Source organism: Helicoverpa armigera, chromosome 5 (assembly GCF_030705265.1).
Source record: "Helicoverpa armigera isolate CAAS_96S chromosome 5, ASM3070526v1, whole genome shotgun sequence".
Taxonomy (NCBI): Eukaryota; Metazoa; Arthropoda; class Insecta; order Lepidoptera; family Noctuidae; genus Helicoverpa; species Helicoverpa armigera.
The window spans coordinates 1,810,310-1,830,658 of NC_087124.1; the positions used below are offsets into that span (position 1 = coordinate 1,810,310).

Consider the following 20,349-nt stretch of genomic DNA (forward strand, 5'->3'; position numbering starts at 1 on the left):
ATAGCGAACTACTGTGAAAATCCGCCCGCGGGTGTGAACGTGACTATTGTGTTGTGATCGGGAAGACCGCCGCCTGCCGCCATCTTGTGAAGCCCAACGTTGGAGAGCCAGGTACGCGTGCATATCCTTAATTGCCTACACATCGCTCGTTCTCTTCTTGGCGATAACCAGCCATCCTCCAACCAAATACAGTCCACTTAAAATCTTTTACTATTTTGCGTTTATTTCCAAACCAATGGTAATTTTGTTGTATTTGCAGTCGTCTGCAAAATTTTTATAAAGTGCTTTTTCACAAAGTATATAAAATTCAAGGTTCAACAAATTATAGCACTTAAAAATTTTACATAACCAAAATATCATATTTTTTACTACACACATCACACTCAAATTATAGGTGCAAAAATTATTATCTTGGTGCTTTACGACATTCCGTCAAAATAGCTTATCCGTTTGAGATGAAATTTTGCGCAATAAGTGGTGTCCACGAGACCGACATGGGCTACTTTTAAGCCCAGTACTGGGAGAAGTTCAAATAAGCAAAAAAAAATATTATGTTCATTATCTATTCAAGACTAAAACTATGCGATGTAACCCCGCTAAAGCTTCTAAATCAGTCGCACAAAACAAACCGCATTTGCCGGTAATGGATTTTCCCGCCTCACGTGACGACAATACGCTTTCGTGCGTCACGACTTTTAATAAACCCTCAGCCTGGAAAATCGTGGACAAAATATTATTTAAAAAACCACGAAACACGTAGTTATAACGCAAATTATAATTTCTAAAAGGAACCTGAGTGACTAACAATTAATACATTCGGTAACCTTACTAATGTTTTGAGGTGAGTAAGACTAAATTTAGCTCACGACTTTGCCTGTAGGTTATTTTGAGGCTATCATTTCAATGTTATATTTTGACGTAGTTTTAATAGCATGTAATTATCCGAACCATTTTGTCGTTCGAAGTTAAATTCGTCACAACTACAGTATAACAATTGTGTAGAAATACTTAGAAAAGGATATAATTAGGTACACTATAAATAAAATGATCCGAGAATGTAATCTTTTTTCAGATCAGTTTTTTTTTATTTATAGGGCTACCCCTCTTGCCTGAGTAACTCAAACTTAGCCTGTTTTTACATACAAATTCTCTACAAATCTCAACACTAACAAAATCACACATTTACAATTACACCGAACAATGCTTGTATTAATGCATAACGTTTAGGCGGGACGCGCCGCGGTTTACCGCAAGTTACCGTGCGGTATTACCGCAAGTTATAGTTCGGTAATACCGCAAATATGTACGCAGCTACGTATAGCCGCGTAAATTATTACCGGACAGATTAACAGGACATTATTATAGCGATCTATAATCGTTGGACATGCTTGCTAAGTGGATTAGTATATCCCAAATATGGGAGTTGAAAGGTGAAACATTAATTTGTGTTGATCGGTGATTTTGTCGTTGTAATTTACATATTTGTTGTGAAATTATATTACGGTTGTAAAGTTCGTATCAAGTAAAGTCGTGGTGGCCGTGTGGGTAAGGAATCTATCTCTCGAGTAGGAGGGTGTGGGTTCGATTCCAGTTCTGGCAACTTTTCTAAGTTTGTATGTACTCTCGAAGTATATCTTTGACTCCAATGGCTGATAAAAAGGTGAAGGAAAACATTTAGAGGAAACCTGGACTATAAAGTCTGAAATCACCAACCCGCGTTGAGCAAGAGTGGTGATTAACGCTCAATCTTTCTACGTGTGAGAGGAGGCCTGTGCCCAGCAGTGGGACGGTAAAAAGGCTGTAACAGTATCAAGCGTCTTTATTCGTTGTCATATTTTTTTATTAATGTCTTTTGTTCATCGACAACATAAACATCAGTTTTCTTAAAAACAACTGTTTACTATAAATATTTACGTTCAACTTTCAGAGTAAAGTTGTTTTAAGAAAAACAGACGTTATACTGTAGTTGAACTTGGCCTTTAGGAGCTTTATCATCATATCTTTGCTAAAGTATTGAACCTGACATAAGTCACAAATGCTATATAAATTGCTTGCTTAATTCAATGGCAGCTTGCAAATAACTTCCGTACATGCATTTATTAATTGGCTAATCATAGCATTAAACTTTCCAGTAGTTTCACCCTCAACTCCAAATTTTCATACTAATGTAATAATTGTCTTAACTAGGTTATCCTTTAGTAAAACCAGATAGCAACAGTACTGCTATGATTATGTAATTAAAATATCCTGTTTGAAAATTAGGGAACTATTTTAATGTTGTTAGATTCAATTAGTAATGCGTGTTCTATAATTCCGTATAAGCAAAGTTAGTTCATTTAATTTGTTTGTAGAGGTTGACAATTGCACTGTTTATCTAATCCCACCCAAAACATAAATGTGAAAGACTGCCAAGTTCGATAATATGGGAACGCTTCGCCTATAAAAGAAGTGAGATCTGAATAAGTACCAAGTTCCATACACATACCTCAGTTAAAAATAGTTACTTTTTAATGATGCTACTTGGCAAGTTTTCACACACCTTGTTATAAACCTACTAAATGCAATGAATCAAGTATTTAATTTTCTATTAAAACTTTCTATTAAAACTTTTTTTCGTGCGTGCAGCCGGCTCCATCGATTTGAGCCGGCTGCACGCACGAAAAAACATGACTCATGCGGCGTTACCTCGCTCTGAGGCGTTCCGTTTAAGGCTTGAAGTGCAAGCGAGAGCACGCAGCGAGCGACAAAGAGGCACAATCGGCAGCTACTCACGTTGTCACGTTCAACTATCGTCAGTAAAACGACTTTACAGACAATGGTTTTTTTCATATGACTAAGTTAGTTAAGGAAATGACTCATTTATTCTATCTTTCAGATTTTTTAATATGCACGCTTCTTACAAAGAAATGAACTAGATTTACCAACTGACTGACATGACATGTTATCATATATTATGTTTGTGGATCAAAGTTACACATTCGTTATTTTCGAAAGTGACTCACACTTGGCCGTTTTCAGATTTTTACTTTACTTTGACTAAATACAAACCTTTGTAACGAATTTCAGATCGGTACGACCATTCGAAGATACATTATATAAATATAGATAAATTTAGTTCGTTTTAGTTCCTTAGGGGTATAAAACACCTTCATTATTTTAAAACCGACTCACACTTGACCATTTTCAGATTTTTCCCTTTACCTTGACATAAAGACCTACCTCCATGCCAAATTTCAAGTCAATACGACCATTGGAAGTGGTCTAGGTTTTTGATGAGTGAGTCAGTCAGTCAGTCAGTCAGTCAGTCAGTCAGTGAGTGTATAGTAAAAATAGCGATTTTCTGACGTCAATATCTCAAGACCTACAATAGGTATATTAATGAAATTTTGTATTTTAGATAAGTGAGGGGGTCTCAACAGATACTTGAAATTTGATATGCGTGAACAAAATAGATTTTGAGTTATAGGGTGTTCGAATTTGGCCCGAAATGGTTCGTGTAATATAACCCACGGCCGGTGTGTCGCTTTTTTTGCTCGAACTTGGCGGACACACTGCCGTGTGTCTAGATAGGAATTTCGACTTCAAGTTTACTCGGATTCGTTGGTAATTGATTTTATTACATAACATTTTTATTTTACTCACACCAAATTATTCCAAATAATAAAAGTGGTTATTTGTTTCAAGTTTTTCTATAATTTTGTACCTCTAAGATCATGAAATATTTTCAAATTTCAATACGTTTTAATAGCAGCATAGTTGAATTAAAATAACCGCTTACAACTAAAAATAAATTTGCCAAGATTCTTACAAAAATATAAGCAGCATTTTAATTAATTTGTTTTAAAAATGAAACTATTTCATAATGTTATCCTTACACCTATCAGATAGGATAACCAAGATCCAGGGGTCACGCATGCCATCAGGGAAGTAGTACCAAGGGTCGCTTGGCAGGGGTCCAATTGATGCGATCTGCGTACCCAAGGACGCGCCGTTATGTGACCACTAACCTAAACTAGTGGATTATGTTTTTCTATTATAATATTGTTTTGTTTCTAGAAAGCTTTGTGTTCATACTTATACCTATGAAGGATTTTTAAGCTTAAATGCTGGTACAAAATTTTTGAACGCTAATTGTAATGCTGTATGAAAGGATTTAGACTATCCACTTACAGTAAAAATATAACAATTAAATCAAGATGAAAATCGCTATATAGTGCAGATGTTTAGGTAGTGTGTATAAAGGCACTTTTGATGTCACTCAGTATTTCCTTTAAACTAAGCTGATAGTTATAGTTTTCTTTTTGTAGTTCTAAGATTTCGTGTTAGGAACTTAGCTGTTGATATATTCCTGTGATTCCAGTTTACATATGAAATCGTAGGTGTACTTATAAGTACCAGTAGGTGCTTAATCTTACTCGTGTCCACTAGTCTTCAGACACAAAAATTTGCATATTTATAAATATATTTTTATGCCAGTTGTTAGCTCACAATACGCATCAAAACAATTACTCATCCAGAAGCCATTAAGCGTCTATCTCCCCTCCCCTCCCCTTTTTTCTTCACTTCCAAGCATTCTCTTATAAATTCACTGTCGATTTTTATCGTCAAATTAGGATTTTTTTCTCACTTTTGCTTTTCGCTCCGCCATTCTTTTTCCATGCTTTTAATCCTTCCACTTTGAATGAATAATCGTGACAAATAATCATACCTTTGTGAGAAAAGATTGGCTGACAAAACAAGTCTGCGATTATTTGGAGAAATGAAAGGGAAAAGTCTAAAGGATCTCTTTTTTGTTTATTCGAAAACAGGCTAATGTCTTTTAGATGTGTTTTTTTTTATTTAAATTTGTACCCGATGCCTTTTGTTTTTCTTTTCGTAGTCGAAATTAAAAGTGATCCGTCTTACAGATAACGTAATTCAATTATTTCGCAGATTCTTTTAGGCATGAAAGATTTTTATTATGTTGCTAGATATTGCTAATGAAAAATACACCGGATATAAAGAAGCGAAATGTAGTGGGCTTTTTTGGACTCAGATTGGTAAAAACCTCATAGAAATCCGTTCAATAGTTACCCTTTGAAGTAGTCGCTGACGTGTGAAGTTTCATACGCCTATATGTACATTATATTTAGTGATGTACGTTCAATTGAACTCAACTTCACCGACAAGATGGAGTCACAAAATACTCTATTTCTTCGTACAAAGCCAGTTTATCGCTGTTACTAGGCACGAAGGATGTTAACCATTCACTCACGTTACGCCATAAAGACGTTACTGTACATGGGATAAAAGGGACTTTGGGGGATGGAGTAGTGATGTGACATGTCTAGTTATACATTGTGTACAATTTGGATGAAAATTCCGTAGTTTGCGTTATAATGAGGTTTCATGTCAAGAAGTTAAACACATCTGTGAAGAGAAACACAGCTCGTAACCTGAAAATACCGACTTCTATGGCGATGATCTAAAACTTAGAATTTGATATGTTCTTTAAAGTCATTATTTTGGTACCAAAAAAACACAAAATAAAAAGGTGAATGTAAAATATAGGTACCGAAAAATCAATTTGACTGAAAAAGTAAGAATTGTCAATTTACTTAAAAACACACTACCAATTATTTTAGTTCTAAGTCTTGAAAAAATAATGTGTATGTGCTCAATTTAAAAAGTTAACGACACTCAATTTGGCTTACCTTACAGCAATGCAGCACTTTAAAGCAATTTACCCCCATATCTCCCACACTAGAATTCCCATACAAAATATACCATAACACTCATACCATATCGATTTCCCATAACCGACCCTATTCGTGATACAAAAATGAACACCATAAGAAACAAACATTATTATCTAGACGTGAACCATGTAACACGCAAGCTTAAGGAAATAGTTTTTTATAGGAAAATATTTAAGGTCTTTTGACCTCGATGGAAAATAAGCAATATTTGTGATTGGTTGTTGGATTAAGTTATGAAGCTCGTTTACTTGTGAAATTGGGGTTTATTGGTTTGACATTTTAGAAAGTAAGTGTACAAGCAATGTTGATTTTTAAGTCAAATTGTTATATAATACTGATCGACCTATTTATTACCAGTAGTTTTTACCGTACCTATCAAAATACTACACGTCAAAAAAATCTTGTAAACTATCCAGACCGTACAACCAGATTTAGGAAACTCCTAAATCTGGTTATCCATCATCTGGTTATCCATCAAAACCAAAGTTGAGATACTTATTAACATGCATGTGTTTAACTTTACCTACAAGTATTACCACTCCTACTATCACATGATCCCAAAACATTTTGGTTCACAACAAGTACTTACTTTTTTTCTGTCCACACTTGGTTCTTTGTTCAGATAAAATTCAGCAATAAATTAACCAATGTAAAAGCTGGCGGTTTTTCATTCAAAATTGCCGCGGTTCAGTTGTGTAGCTAAAAGAAAATGGATCTCTTACGTTTTAGAATTTACTATGAGTACTCGAATTTATGACGCCATTTTGAATTTTGCTGCTTACGTAGGCTTTTGTTTTATTTTTACGATTCGCAGTCATTCTCCAATGAAAATGGTATGGACTTTATTTGGGGTGGTGCCAAAAACTGCTTTATGTTATAAGAGTAAAATGCCAAGTACTTGAGTGATGGATAAAATTTTTGATACCAATGTTGTAAAAATTATGAGTTATTCTGGTAGCCTGTAAATTCTATAGTCAGATACCTAGGTAAGAATTTGAATAGGTACCTACCTATAGCGATGATAATCGGGAGACAAGTAAAGTTTGACACGGGCCATCTAGTCAACATTAGGAAATATCTCTCGACTCTATATCACCTGAAAAATGTATTATGCATATAATGGGTACCTACTTTACATTTATAAAAAGTCACGTATCTTATTTGTACTTTTTGCTACAGTCCTTTTTGACATTTTAATAAACTCTTTAATTAAGGTCAAGTCCCGTATAATTAAGCCGAAAATACCCCATTTCTCAACCCTTTCCTGCTTAAAGGTAAAAACAGATCCCTTGTACGGACTTGACTAAAGCTCGTTTTTGCTCGCATAAAACACAGGCGAGATATTTGTGAGAAGCTGTCACATAGTAGGGATGTTTTAAGGGTTGTGCAAAAATATAAATGGGACATTTACTCCGACCTTCACCGAAGAATGATGTGGTAGATAAGAATTTGTTCTCGCCAAAATTCTTTGCTGAAATTCTTTGTTATGTGAAATAATCTACGTGTATAGTTTTTATATAAAGGTAGACATTTTTTGATACAGTTTTTTTATAATTTAGAATTAGATGCCTGGGCAATGAAAGAGGTCTCCCTCAATGGTTATCACTTGAAAATGACTGTCATATAAAAAGTAACATTTCATTTGAGAAAGTGTCTATAACAACTTATTTTTAGTAATAAACCTTTCATATCATCTAAAATCTTCACAAAAAAACACATTCCTACAATATTACATTCATCATACTCTATAAAAAATGTTTGATTTATCAGTACTCAATATTTTTTCTATTTTACTTAAAGCCTGTATTCCCAAATGATTGTCTCTAACTTTTAACGGGCCATCACAAAATATTACCCAGTTTTGAAAAAATATTTCCAATAACAAAAGCTTATGTCAATCAAAGTAATGGTTTCGGCAATTCAAGAGTTTCAGTATAATAACAATTTGACGGTAATAAGAGTATATTTTTTACTTGAAAACTAGAGTAGAAGCGAATATTGTAAAAGTATTTTTTTGTGGTTATTATAGATTAAGTGATGTGAGAAATTTTTGTTATAATAATTTTTAAAGAAAATTTTGTGTAAGTAGTTTCAGCTGTTATTACTGAATTGCTTTGATTGTAGTCCAGTCTCAAAGTAGCTGTGTCTATTTTATATTTGAATACTGTTTGATTTCACACTATCTTTAAATTCGAATCATGGAAAAAATATTGCAAATCTAAAAAGGCGATATGTGTTTTAATCTAAGTCTTACTGCAATTAAAAGTTTTTAAAATTATGTATGTGTAATATTTTTGAAAATGTTGCCTTAAATCCTACATAGTAAGTAGCCTTCTAAAAATAAACCATAATTCATCAATAATTTATCCGAAAAAAAAAACTTTTACGAAACTCCCCTAATCTCGACCATTAAAGTCTAATAAATTCCTTCTGTGTTTAAAGCCACAAATTCCGCTAAACAAGGCAGCTTAATGTGCTCGAGCCTTAGAAAAGTTAAATTTAACTCAATCAACTAGAACAATTTTGTTAAAGAGAACATCCGATATGGATCTGCCGGCTTTTTATGTGTAAAAAACTTTTTTAGAGATCCTTAGGTATCACAAATCATATATAATGGCAATAGTGCTGTCTGTAAAGACAAGATCTTGATTTTTTGATGGTCCTGAAGTGGTGGTATAAAAGTAATTTCCGACATTCTACACAATCTTACTTTTTTTTTCAATTTTAAAATGTTATATTAACTAAATGATTAATTTTAAATTTCTCACGTTTTTATCCTATTTTGTGGTCACGACCAGATAAATTAGGTAACTAGCCGATTTCCCGCGGTATCACCCGTGTCCCGTGGGCATTAGTGCCCATGACGGGATAAAGTTTGTTACTCGGGAAGAGTACAGCTTTCTAAGAGTGAAACATTTTTCCAAATCGGTTTATTAGTTTCGGAGCCTTCAGAATACAAATAAACTTAAAAAAGTTTATATTCTCATCCACACTATATTTTTCAACATACAGAACCCATGTTACACCAACATAATACGTTCTTAACAAACTTTTTTACAGTCAAGATAGAATCGTAGAATGTCGCCGCGTTTTCTTTACGAGTTTCTTGGGCACGCCTAAATTAAAGGTTTTTTTGTTCGGAAGAATTCGGGGCGGTTCGTGACGAAATGCGTAATGATGATTGATATAAAGAGGTGTTCGGTTTTCTTCCTTTGTGTCTACTATTACCTGTGTGATAGAATATTTTTGTACCTTTGACTTTGTAGAACGTTTTATGTTTTGTTACTGTTTGATTGAATATAGGGTTTTCTTACCGATTCTTGATTTTAATGAAGACGAATGGTGGCTAAAAATAAAAATAAATATTAAGATGATGATTAAAATACCTGTGAATTTATCACAATGTGATTGAATTATTATGCAAAAAGACTACGTTGTTAATAAACATTTTTTTCAATGAATTAAAAATTGCAATATCAAACAATGTAATTAATCTTACATGTTTTATGTAAATTATTTTGTTCAGATGTGATTTTAATTCATCATCATAAAACTTAAAAAAATCTTACAAGGCATTTACATTAGAAAATACAACACTCACATCATCACAACAAATATAATGTGCACATAATAATAACATACATACATACAATTAAAACCGCTTTTCATGAAGTATGAAAGACGTCCTTTGTTCACTAATGGACTCTTAGCAATATGATAGCTGCCTGTTTAATGGAACATACTTTACAATGCATAACGTGTTTGTATTGCACGTGTCTTGTTTCTCTTAAGAGACATTGTGAGTGAGTGTGTGTTAATCCCACACTCACGTACTCACATACACATACTCACTCACTACTCACTCACACATGGGTGAGTGAGACTATAATCTCTAAAGATATGTGTGAGTGACGTCATTCTCTATTGTGTGTTGCTTTTAAGAGGAATTGCTTTATTGGTTTTCTAGTAATAAAAATCTAGAGAATAATTTAAAAGCAGTTTTATATAGAGTCGTATTTCGTAGAGATTTCAACTTGAGTAGAAAAATATTGGTACAACGAAATAAACCCGATTTTTAAGCATAGTTGAACATTTTCATCGGATGCATTTAAATGCTCAAAACAATGAAAGAGATAGTTCATTGATGCTATTTCCGGAAAAGAAAGGGCGATAACAGCATTCCTTTACAACCCTTTAGGCTAAAAATAAAAACGCACATCAAAAAGTCAATTTGAAGATTTCTCGCTACATTTGAAAGGGACTTTCACTTCAATAGTGTATTCACTTTTTCTGGCCCTAGAGTCTGCATCTTGACCTGTTTTAAGCTGAGAATGAGGAGGCATTACTTTGCAGATTTTTGCCGCTTGACAACTGCCAACGAGTTTTTCTCCCCAGATATTAAAGTTGAAAACTTGCTGAATCACCGATGAAGTGACAATAGTTTTTAATGTCGGAGAATATTGAGAAAGTTTTGAAATTGATTAATGGTTGAAGAGAAATTTTGAAGTGATATTGTTTTAGTACCTAAGTATATAGATTTTGTTCAGGGACCTCGAGTTTTTTGACCTTTTAAGGACACTTAAGCTTACAAAATAGTATTCTAATGATTTCAGAAGACTATAGACTGAATACTTAAATGCCACTCAAACGTTAACGACTACTCGAACATATTTTTATCTCGGCCCCACTTATGAATGCTGCGTGCAAAATGACGTTGAAGTATTTAGAATTTTGAGGTGCAATCAAAGAGTACAATAACCAAATTTTAAATTGACTACATTTTATATAACACGCCTAAGGACATATGTACTTACAGTTTCAGTAACTTTCTGAAGGACCTTTCGGTAATAATCACTGCTTTTATATAAATCGTTTGACTGATAGGCTCCTATTGAAAACTTTGACGTCTATTAAACACGCACAAAGATGGACTCTTGTGAATAATATATCAATAAATTGATGGTGTTTTATTTATATTGTGGTATTTTGGGATCTGTAGGTACTTTTATTTAAGAATTTCACTAAGTATCAACTGTTAGTATTATATTGCACGCAGACAACACAAGTCATCTTAGTATGTGTATTTTTGCAAATCTGATTGAAACTGGGATCGTTAGTTAGCGTTAAATATATGTATAAATAATATATATTTTTTAGAAGAAATGAAATTAACCATATGACTGGATATCTGCAATTTTAAAGACAGCAAAGGCCGTTGGCCTATACAACATGTAACTTAACTAACGCACATCCTGAAATTAGTTTGTTCAGAATCGTTTACTGAATCGATTTATATCATTTTTAATATAGGTAATTTTTTATCCCAAAAATAATTAAAACTACGGAAATTATTGTCATATTAACCCTGTACAGTCAAAACAAATTCAAATAGACCGTTACTCAAAGTAATAAGACTTCGTGTATTGTCGGCTTTTTCCGTAGTTTCGTTATGTTGTGTCGAGTCGAGCGGCGCGCGGCGCGATATTTGCGTGCGTAGTAGTGTGACCAAAAAGTTCTCCAAGAATTGGTATAACTAATTTAGTAAATAACAACAATAAAAATTCAGTGTATGTATTATAATTATAACATAATATTCTTATTGGGGTGTTTGAGGGTGTACGTTAATTACGTTACAAGTTGTATAAGATTGCAGATTGCGCCTCAAATCCAGCAGAACAAATAATCTTCCTACATTTGGCTTTAAACAACTTGAAACAGCTCCATAGTCCCTAATCCCACGACAGTCAAAAACTTATCCAATATCCACGAAAATGGTAGCTACCATCGATTTTCGCAAAAGTCGTGAGTCACACGTGCGGTCGACAAAACCTTACTTTTATTACCTACATGACGGAAACGCGACGTGAAAAACGCACGTTAGGCGATACCTTTGCGAGTAATGGGACAGAAGTAGTAATAAAACGACCACGTAGGTGGTAATAACGGTCCTATTTTCGTCTCTTAGGTTACATCTATTATTTGGATGTTGTAAGTAGTTTTGGGTAGGTAATTGCATCTTTAATGTGTTTGCAGAAGATGGCTAATTTATTTTGGAGACTGAAATCTAGGACCTTTTTGTAACAGCCACCGAGCATGGCTTTGCGTATGTATTTTCAGTTCAACAGTTTTAAGCTTATAGAAAATACATTTTTGCTATTTGCTTTTGTATATACCTTAGGTCCGTATTACCTTTTAATCAAAGAAGTTTTTAAAAATATTAACGTTAATCTATTTAAGAAAATTATTTTTATTGTGTGACCTATAGGTTGACTAATCCAAAAGCTTTCGTGTCAATCTCTGATGAAATTAACGATCGTTTAGCGAAAAATTACTAACGTTTTTCTAAGAATGATTTCAGTTTGTAAGCTAAAGCTAAGCACAAAAATGGAATGTTACGAAACATTAGGCTTCGTGACTGAAGTTTCAATAACGTTTGTCGAAAAATGTTCTGTATAATTGCTAAGGCCGCTTACAGATTGACGGTTCAAGTTCATTGTTATATTTATTTTAAGGCTTATAATTATGAATTAAGAACAAAACACTGATATAATCTTTTGATAAAGAAGTCGAATTTAGAATTGTTGCGAACAAAATTAGGTTAGATTTAAGCTTTATTACTTCGACCGATTGAAAAAAAAAATATGTTACAAAACTTTACATTACGTTACACAATATACACAAAATACCTATAATTTATCATCCTATTTTACATCACAACCATATTTTCTAATAATAAATCAAACAAGATAACACAAATTACTAATTCACCCATAGATTTTATCTCAACATTGACACACCCAAAACATAATCTTTACAATAAATTACGAAACATTACAATATACGGGAACAAACAAATCTACGCTTATATAGGTAGGTACCTAATTCTCTAAAGGGTTTCAGTTCAATAATAAAGGTATTACGTTTCAAACGTTCAATAATAAGAGCGCGCACACACTACAAACTTTTAGTTGTCCGATAGTTGATTTGGGCTCATAAATCAGTGTGAAGATGAATAAAAGCACACACGTAACAACGATCAGCTATTTATTCGGTATCAGACCTACTAAAAACTTTGATTGAATTCACGATACCTATCATCATCATCTTTCCTGCCCTGTTCCCAACTCATTTGGGATCGGTGCAACATGTCTTTTTCTTGAATTCCTCTCTGTCAGACGTCACACTTACATCTACTCCCTTCTGCGTCATGTCCTCTTTCAGACAATCAATCCATCTTTCCTCGGTCTACCTCTACCTCTCCATTCTTCCCCATTCATACTTAGCACACTCTTTGTAGCATGCGTATCACACCGTCTCATCACATGCCCATACCACGACCGCTCATATCTATTATTCTGGACATATTATTGCAACTGGATTTGGCTGTATTTCTATGCCTGACGTCAACCCTCCGTGTGAATTACTAAAAACACGATTTACTAAAAACACTCGTTTTTCCTACCATTGGCCCGATAGTAGACCGACTTTTAGTCTGCAGTGTGTGCCCACGCTAAAGGTATTACGTTCCCAAAATGTTAACAATTTTAATCCAAACATATTACTGGAAATTGTCTTTGGAGACAAAGCAATTATACCTTCTCCCTTGCTTATTCGAGTGTGTAATTAGCTCATTGCTTTGGGGAAGAATTGTCGCGTATTGATGAGGATTAATAAATGTTATTGTCAATAATTAATTCTGAACCGAAACCAGACTGGTATATGATTACTTCTAGATTTGTATCATGATGTGTTATTGCAGTAAGCAGTCAGTTTATTGAAATGAAATTATTAGCAGGCTATAATAGTAAAAACTCCTTTTTTAGAAAACATATTTTTTATACACATGTTCAAAAGTTTCATTTTGAAAATAATTAGTCCAAAATGGAGTGCATTTATCAGATTTACAGTATTTCCCATAGTAAGTTTGCTACTAATATTTCTGCCTGAAAACTCTTTAATCCATGCACGTTTGAACACAAACCTACAGTTTCACCTGCAGGTAAACTACAAAAGAACAAAAAAAAAACGTGCACCCAACTAAAAATAAAAATCCATGACAACCGTCCGCAGCACAAACAATTTCACGAAACCGCACATCAAAAACAATGAAGAAAAATAACAAAACGTCCGAATATAATCCTCCGAGCATTAATTCGGAGCGGAGTCCTCGTTATACTAACAATAACAATATTCATAGTTCCATAGTTCTCTATCATTTAATTTAGGAGCGAGCGTTCCAACCGCGAGTTTGCAACCAGCCTAACGGCACACTAATGACCTGCCGACTAATCATTCATTTTCATAGTAATGAAATTTAGATTAACCAAAATGTTGTTTAATTTTCATTTGCAGTATACATTAGTGCATTGTGTTAATCTGAGGCTTTGGGATTGATAAAGAGGCTTAGTTTGACATGATAAAAAGTTTAATGTCTACTAAACTTCACCTAAAGGTACCTCAAATTGCATTATATAAAGACAACCACATTATGTTTCTATCAAGTAAGTAGGTAAGTAAGTAGTGTAGTAATGTAGGTAAAAACTGTAGGTACTATCAACTGGCTGTTTCTCGTGGTTTTGCTCGCACGTGCAAAAAGATTATAGCCCACCTCGGGAGGAAAGCTATCTAACACTGACATGTTCTTCGTTTCAAAAGTTCCTGAAACTAGCTCAGTAACCAAACAAATAAATTCTTCAGCTTTATAATATTACTATAGATAAATAGGTCACATAAATACATCTATTACAGAACAAACAACACCTCACAGTCATATTTCACCATTTCATTCACAGCATAAAATACCTCCAATTAAATTTTAATCGCGGTCGTAACGACACGCACTTGACCACTTTTAACACTATGCTTCAAACCTCAAATTACGGCCCGTCTCTCGGGGAACATTGCAGTTTAAAATGCTTTGTGTGTGTTTGAATATTTTAGTGGCAACTACCTCGTGAGCGAACCAATCAGCGACCCCGTATCCATGTGTGCGTGAAGCGTAAAATATTCTAGTGCGTGTAAATTTTGAAGGTTAGGGGTTCAACGCTGTGGGATTTGAATTTGTTTTTCTTACAATGCTGCTTTTGTTTTATTGTCGTTGTTACTCAGTGATGTTTGTGACGCAATAAATTTACAAACGGGTGGAATTACGTAATTTTCGCTGGTTGTTTAGCTGCGTTGTAAATGTAATGCTCTGTTATGTAAGTTTCTGACGTTGATGTTATTTGAACGCAGTCCGTTTCTTCACCAATTTCAATAAATGTTTCAGGAACCGCAGGAAAATGTACGGTTAATTAATGAGGAATACTTTCAGGTGTACGGGCTTGTCTTTATTTTCATAGTATTCGAAAGGAAGGCAGAATTATGTTTGGCTTTATTCTTTACCTAATTTAGAATTCAGCTACCCTTGTCACTCTGAAATAGGACGGTAATACTTTTCCACTATAATAGAAAGATGACAGGATACTGGATCACTTGTCTCCAAGGAGTAACGCCTCAATAAAGTCTTGGATAAACTCGAATAAATTTAAGACCCTTTCAGCAAGTCATCCATAACTGAAGACAACAATATAATCAAGTTTAGACATAATAGACGCATACATTATATTGCCTTCATCAAAGTTACCAACGTCATTAAACATAGCTGTTTGAGCATCGCCAAATTAAATTTCTATCCCCATGTAAGCTCTATAAACAAATTATTCGGTAATTTCACAACAATTCCCATACCTTACGGTGCGGAGGCTCACAAAAGGCGTTTAAACAGAATTGCTTCCATACATCATAGATGATCGGGTGAGGACACGGTGCCTGGTAGCGAACTCAAAGCGAGGGAAAAGCAGAACAAGGCATAAATTACGGTAGATAAGTAAGATTAATATCCACTTACAAGAAAATTGAACTTTTGGTAGGCGTTTAGACGGATTTTGAACGTTTTAGGTAATATTCATTTTAACGTTGTGGCACGAAACTTAGGTAGTATTGATCACACATTTTGGATGGCCATCTTTATTCCTTAAAGCAATTTTATTCTCACTGTCATTGGCTACATTTACCATTTGAACCACCTTTATATCATTAATGTCATTAGCATCATATACGTCACCAAATTCTTCTTTTATACCACTAAAGGCATCTAAAACCAGTAAATCTTTATTCTCAACTCACAATCGCTTTCATTTCCCGCTCATCGTCTTCCATAGCACCATCCAAATTCCATGCATCGATCCAATTACTCATATATCTTGAAGGCACAGAAATATGGAATGGTGTCAGGTTTTTTATTCCCCCTTGCTCTCAAATACAGGGTGATAGGTTTTATGTACGTATCCACCATTTTGTTCTGTTCGCTTTTGTTATTGCACCTTGTATTTCATTTACCGTGTAACTGAATTTTCGGAAACATTTTTTACTTTGTGCATGTTAATAATAAAGGATTTCGGGACTTTTAAAATTCTGTTTTTGGTTGGAATTTAATATTCGTGTTTGGTTTGATTGTGCTATTGGAATATTTTTATTAGAAATCTGGCTTCTTTTAGTGGAAACGTAATGAAATGTGGAAATAGAGTATTGCTATTTTTCGAGGCTTTGATAAGTCAAATGAATATAATTTTTATTAAGTAAAATCCGCTAGTAGATTTGAGTATTTTTACGATGAAGCATAAAAAATCTTAAGGGTCCTTAATTAAACACTTACCAGGGTACACCTTTACCTTAAAAATTTCCTTCAAAGTAGATTAAAACGTGACGAACTTAGAAATGCGAGGGAACGTTGCTATAAGGAAGGTGTCAAGGAAAAAAAACTGTAGGAAAATTAAAAACTTCAAAACAATTGATTGCTTCAACCTCGTCCTTTCGGTGTTTCTCGTCTCCAAGTAAAATAGCGGAAAAAATATCGCTTTTAATTTACTTCACCTGTACTTCCAAGTCACGTTGACAGGTACTTACGTTGTTTTTTTTCGGAGGGACCATTTTCCTTGATGAAATGTCACTGTGTTTTGGATTGAAAGGCTTGGTATCAAGATGGCCAAAAATATACTGTTTTGGTAATTTCGATTGCAGTATTGGAAAAGCTTTTTCTTCGATTTTACACAAATCCACTTTATTTTGGAAAAAATAACGCTAAATCTACATATAGCTCTTTTTCTTTGCTGCTGCGTATCGCTCATAATGGAAAGGTCATCGTTCCTTATTTTTATTCTCCACTTCTCTCTATCTATGACATCGCTCTCGGACACCTAGCAGTCCTTTATATCGTTCTAAATCTACTTATACTTATATATTTTATCTGGATGCGAGAAGCCGAAAATCGATCTCAGTGGCGTGCACTTGGAGAGGCCTATGTCCAGCAGTGGACTGCGATAGGCTGATGATGATGATGAAATCTACTTATTACTGTCGCCAGTAATATCCTTATCCATTATACCGAAACACTCACTTTCGTACTAAAAAGTTTACACATCTCTGCACACAAGGTATAGAACTAAACTTAGAAATAATTTACGAAGCTAGGTCACTTCTGACCACTGGGGATGCTTTGGGCTAGAATAAACTGATGAAATGCTACAGTGTTTTGGTTTGAAAGCCTCTGTTTAATAATTACCAAAAATATTTAAATTATTTTTAATAAATAAAAAATTTGGCTGTAAGTAGTTGTGGTTTTCAGTTAAAATCTTTGATTTTGCATACGGCCATTTGAAAAAAATCACTAAATTCAACTGACACCAGTGATGTCCTCAGCCATTGTACCAAAAACACACTCATATTAAAAAGTTAAGCTTAGTATACACTTACTCATACATCCTTGTATACAAAGTATAGAACTAAACCTAGAAATTATTTACGAAGTCAGGTCTTGACCGCTGGGGACGCTTTGGGCTAGAATAAACTAGTACATTCCAGACTCTATATTATGCATTGTGTCCCATCCCTAAGGATAGTGTTGATAGAATCGTAATTATAGGAACAAGGACTTAGTGCGCTGGTGGTTGACCTAACTTGTATTAGTAATGTTTTAGTTAAGTACTTCATTTACGAATATTATTATAAACGCGACAGTAAGTTTCTTTGTTGGTTTGTATGTTACGCCTTCAATCAAAAACAGCTGAACTGTTTTGGATGTGGGATAGGTGACAAGTACCTTGGAAGTAGAAATAGGCTACGCTCTAACTTGGTATTGATGGTAGTTCGAGGTGTGGAAAAATCTGCTATCATGTGGATAATCTGCTATCGGTGTCAACGTAAAATAAAAAGTTAGCTTAACACTCAACACTATTACTTAAATTCATTGCCACATGTTTAACAGGTCACTGCACTGAATAAAAACATTTACTAGCGATAAAACTAAGTCTAAGCAATATTTCAGCTTAACCCTCAATAGTTTAAACTCAAAGCCTCGAACTTAAACACATTCGAATTCCAATCGTCTCAATTACAGTTCCCATTAATACAAATGTCACGCGAACATTAGCTAAAGATTCAGCTAAGACGTATTACATCGATCCATTAGTTGGCGTTCAATTTCAAGTTGTATGAATAGAACGCGCAAAGGTTATAGTGTCAGACAATGTTATATGACCATTAAGGACTTAAGGCTTTAAGTGTTAGAGGATCAAAAGCGATCGTGCGTCACGGTCTGGTACGAAGAGTAACGCATGTATAAGCACGTAGACGCTGACGCGCGTTCTCAGTGCATTGCACTAGACAGTCATGTTTTATCTCACACTAGCTGTTTTCAAGCGACTTTACCCCGTTTTGTGGAAACTATTGACCGTACCGGAATATTGAAAGTATAGCCTATGTTACTCGGGAAGAGTGTAGCTTTTTTCGGCAACAGTGATTTTTTTTTTCAAATCAGTTCAGTAGTTTCGGAGCTAAAGGTTACAAACAAAAAAATGTTTCTTCTTTATTAAATTAGTACCTATAGAAAAGCGAGTAAGCTACTAGGTATTTGCGTTGTAAAAACTTTGTATAAGAGAAGAAATATTATAGTAGGTAAAGAAATTAAAATACAGCAGCTATAAAATCATCGATCGCTGATATTATTTAAATAAACCCTAACTTCTTAAGTTCTCGTTAAAATCTTTAGAGTAATTTACTTAACAATGATTTAATTTAAACAAGCAAGATTTTGTTAAAGAATGAACTCAGTATTTAAATTCTATCAGACATTATTATAGTTGCTAATAGATTCCAAAAGTTATCGTACAATTAAGTGAAGACTAATATTAACTAAATATTTAAAAGGTTATTGTATGCTCAGAACTTCTAGTTAATTAAATATATTTTACCTTTCTATTATAAAAAGATTGTGAATACCTTTGAAACAATACAAGCCGTGTCTTTTATTTCATACTGCATTTAAAATACATAGATAATGTACGTTAAAATGTTATTTTTAATGGCCATTTAGATTCAAAGAAGAAAATTGACATTAAAACAGTCAAAAAAGGCAGTTAACCCTTTCATACTGGCAGATTTTACGTGTGGTGTTGTTTAGAGCGGAAAAACTGCTAGTGGGAAAGCCGCTTTCATACCAGCGGATTTTCCCGCGATGTGCTGTTAAAGCATAGCCTGAGCGAATATATATTATCATTTAAACTTTTAATCCCATCTCAATATCAACAATTCTCGTTATTAAAAAAACCTTTAAGAAAAAAGCAACCGAACCCAATGTTTAAAAGAAAAGACTGTATGTTATGAAAGATAGAAAATTGCACTAAAATGTTTTATATCAACTCCGCACGGTCCCTATGAAGAACAGTGTCCAAAACACAGTTGTATACTATTCAGTAATAAGACAAATTGATCGCGTGTATGTCCCGAGTTATCCGAAGTACCCTTAAACTTGTGAGGTACCAAAAACCGAGGGAACAGTGGTCAATTTCAACAACAAATAACAACAAGCAAGTTGGGAGTTGTTTGCTTGTTGCCCGTTTGAAATACGATACTGAAATTGAATACCCACATGTGTGGGTAGCTTCTTGATTTGCAATTGGTCTATCTAACTTACGTAGTATATTTGGGATTGTGTATGTATTATTTTCAGTTGTATGAATATACTTTGTTTAGTGTAAAACTAACAATTTAAGAGCACTGAAAATACCCATTGATAATAATTATATATTTTTTTGTCATTTTACTGCATCATAAAACAAAGAATCAATAAATTTGACCTTGAAATAAAACTCGACATAAAGGTCAAGGTCATCTTCGAAACTCATATTACCTGTGTAATAGGGACGTGTAATTTTATACCTGTAATGTTCTATCCCGACGGACTAGTCCATAAACGTGACCTGCCTCGTTCAGAAGGTCGGTTTCAAAATGACATTAATTTGGCCCCTCTTGGCAATAAATCGTTCATCTGTAATATTCTTTTCTTATAAAAAAACTTTAATTTAAATTCCGAAGTTTCACAATTTTGCCGCAAATGTACCTTTCAGGTAAGTTATTTTAGTTTCTGAACGCTCTTGTTCTTTCGTTTAGAACATATTCTTTCTTTAAGGAAAACTTTATCTTTTTACGTAAGAGGTTCGTATGAATGAGTTAACGCATGGTTCAAAATAAATGGTTCTTATTACATCTGAAAGGTTTATGACTTAATAATACG

General features: G+C 34.0%; 1 protein-coding gene across 2 annotated transcripts in view; it reads left to right on the plus strand.

The window, feature by feature from the left end:
- Nucleotides 1–20,349, plus strand: part of LOC110381031 (neuroligin-4, Y-linked) — an 83,864-nt gene that overhangs the window by 26,319 nt on the left and 37,196 nt on the right. The window lies entirely within an intron of this gene.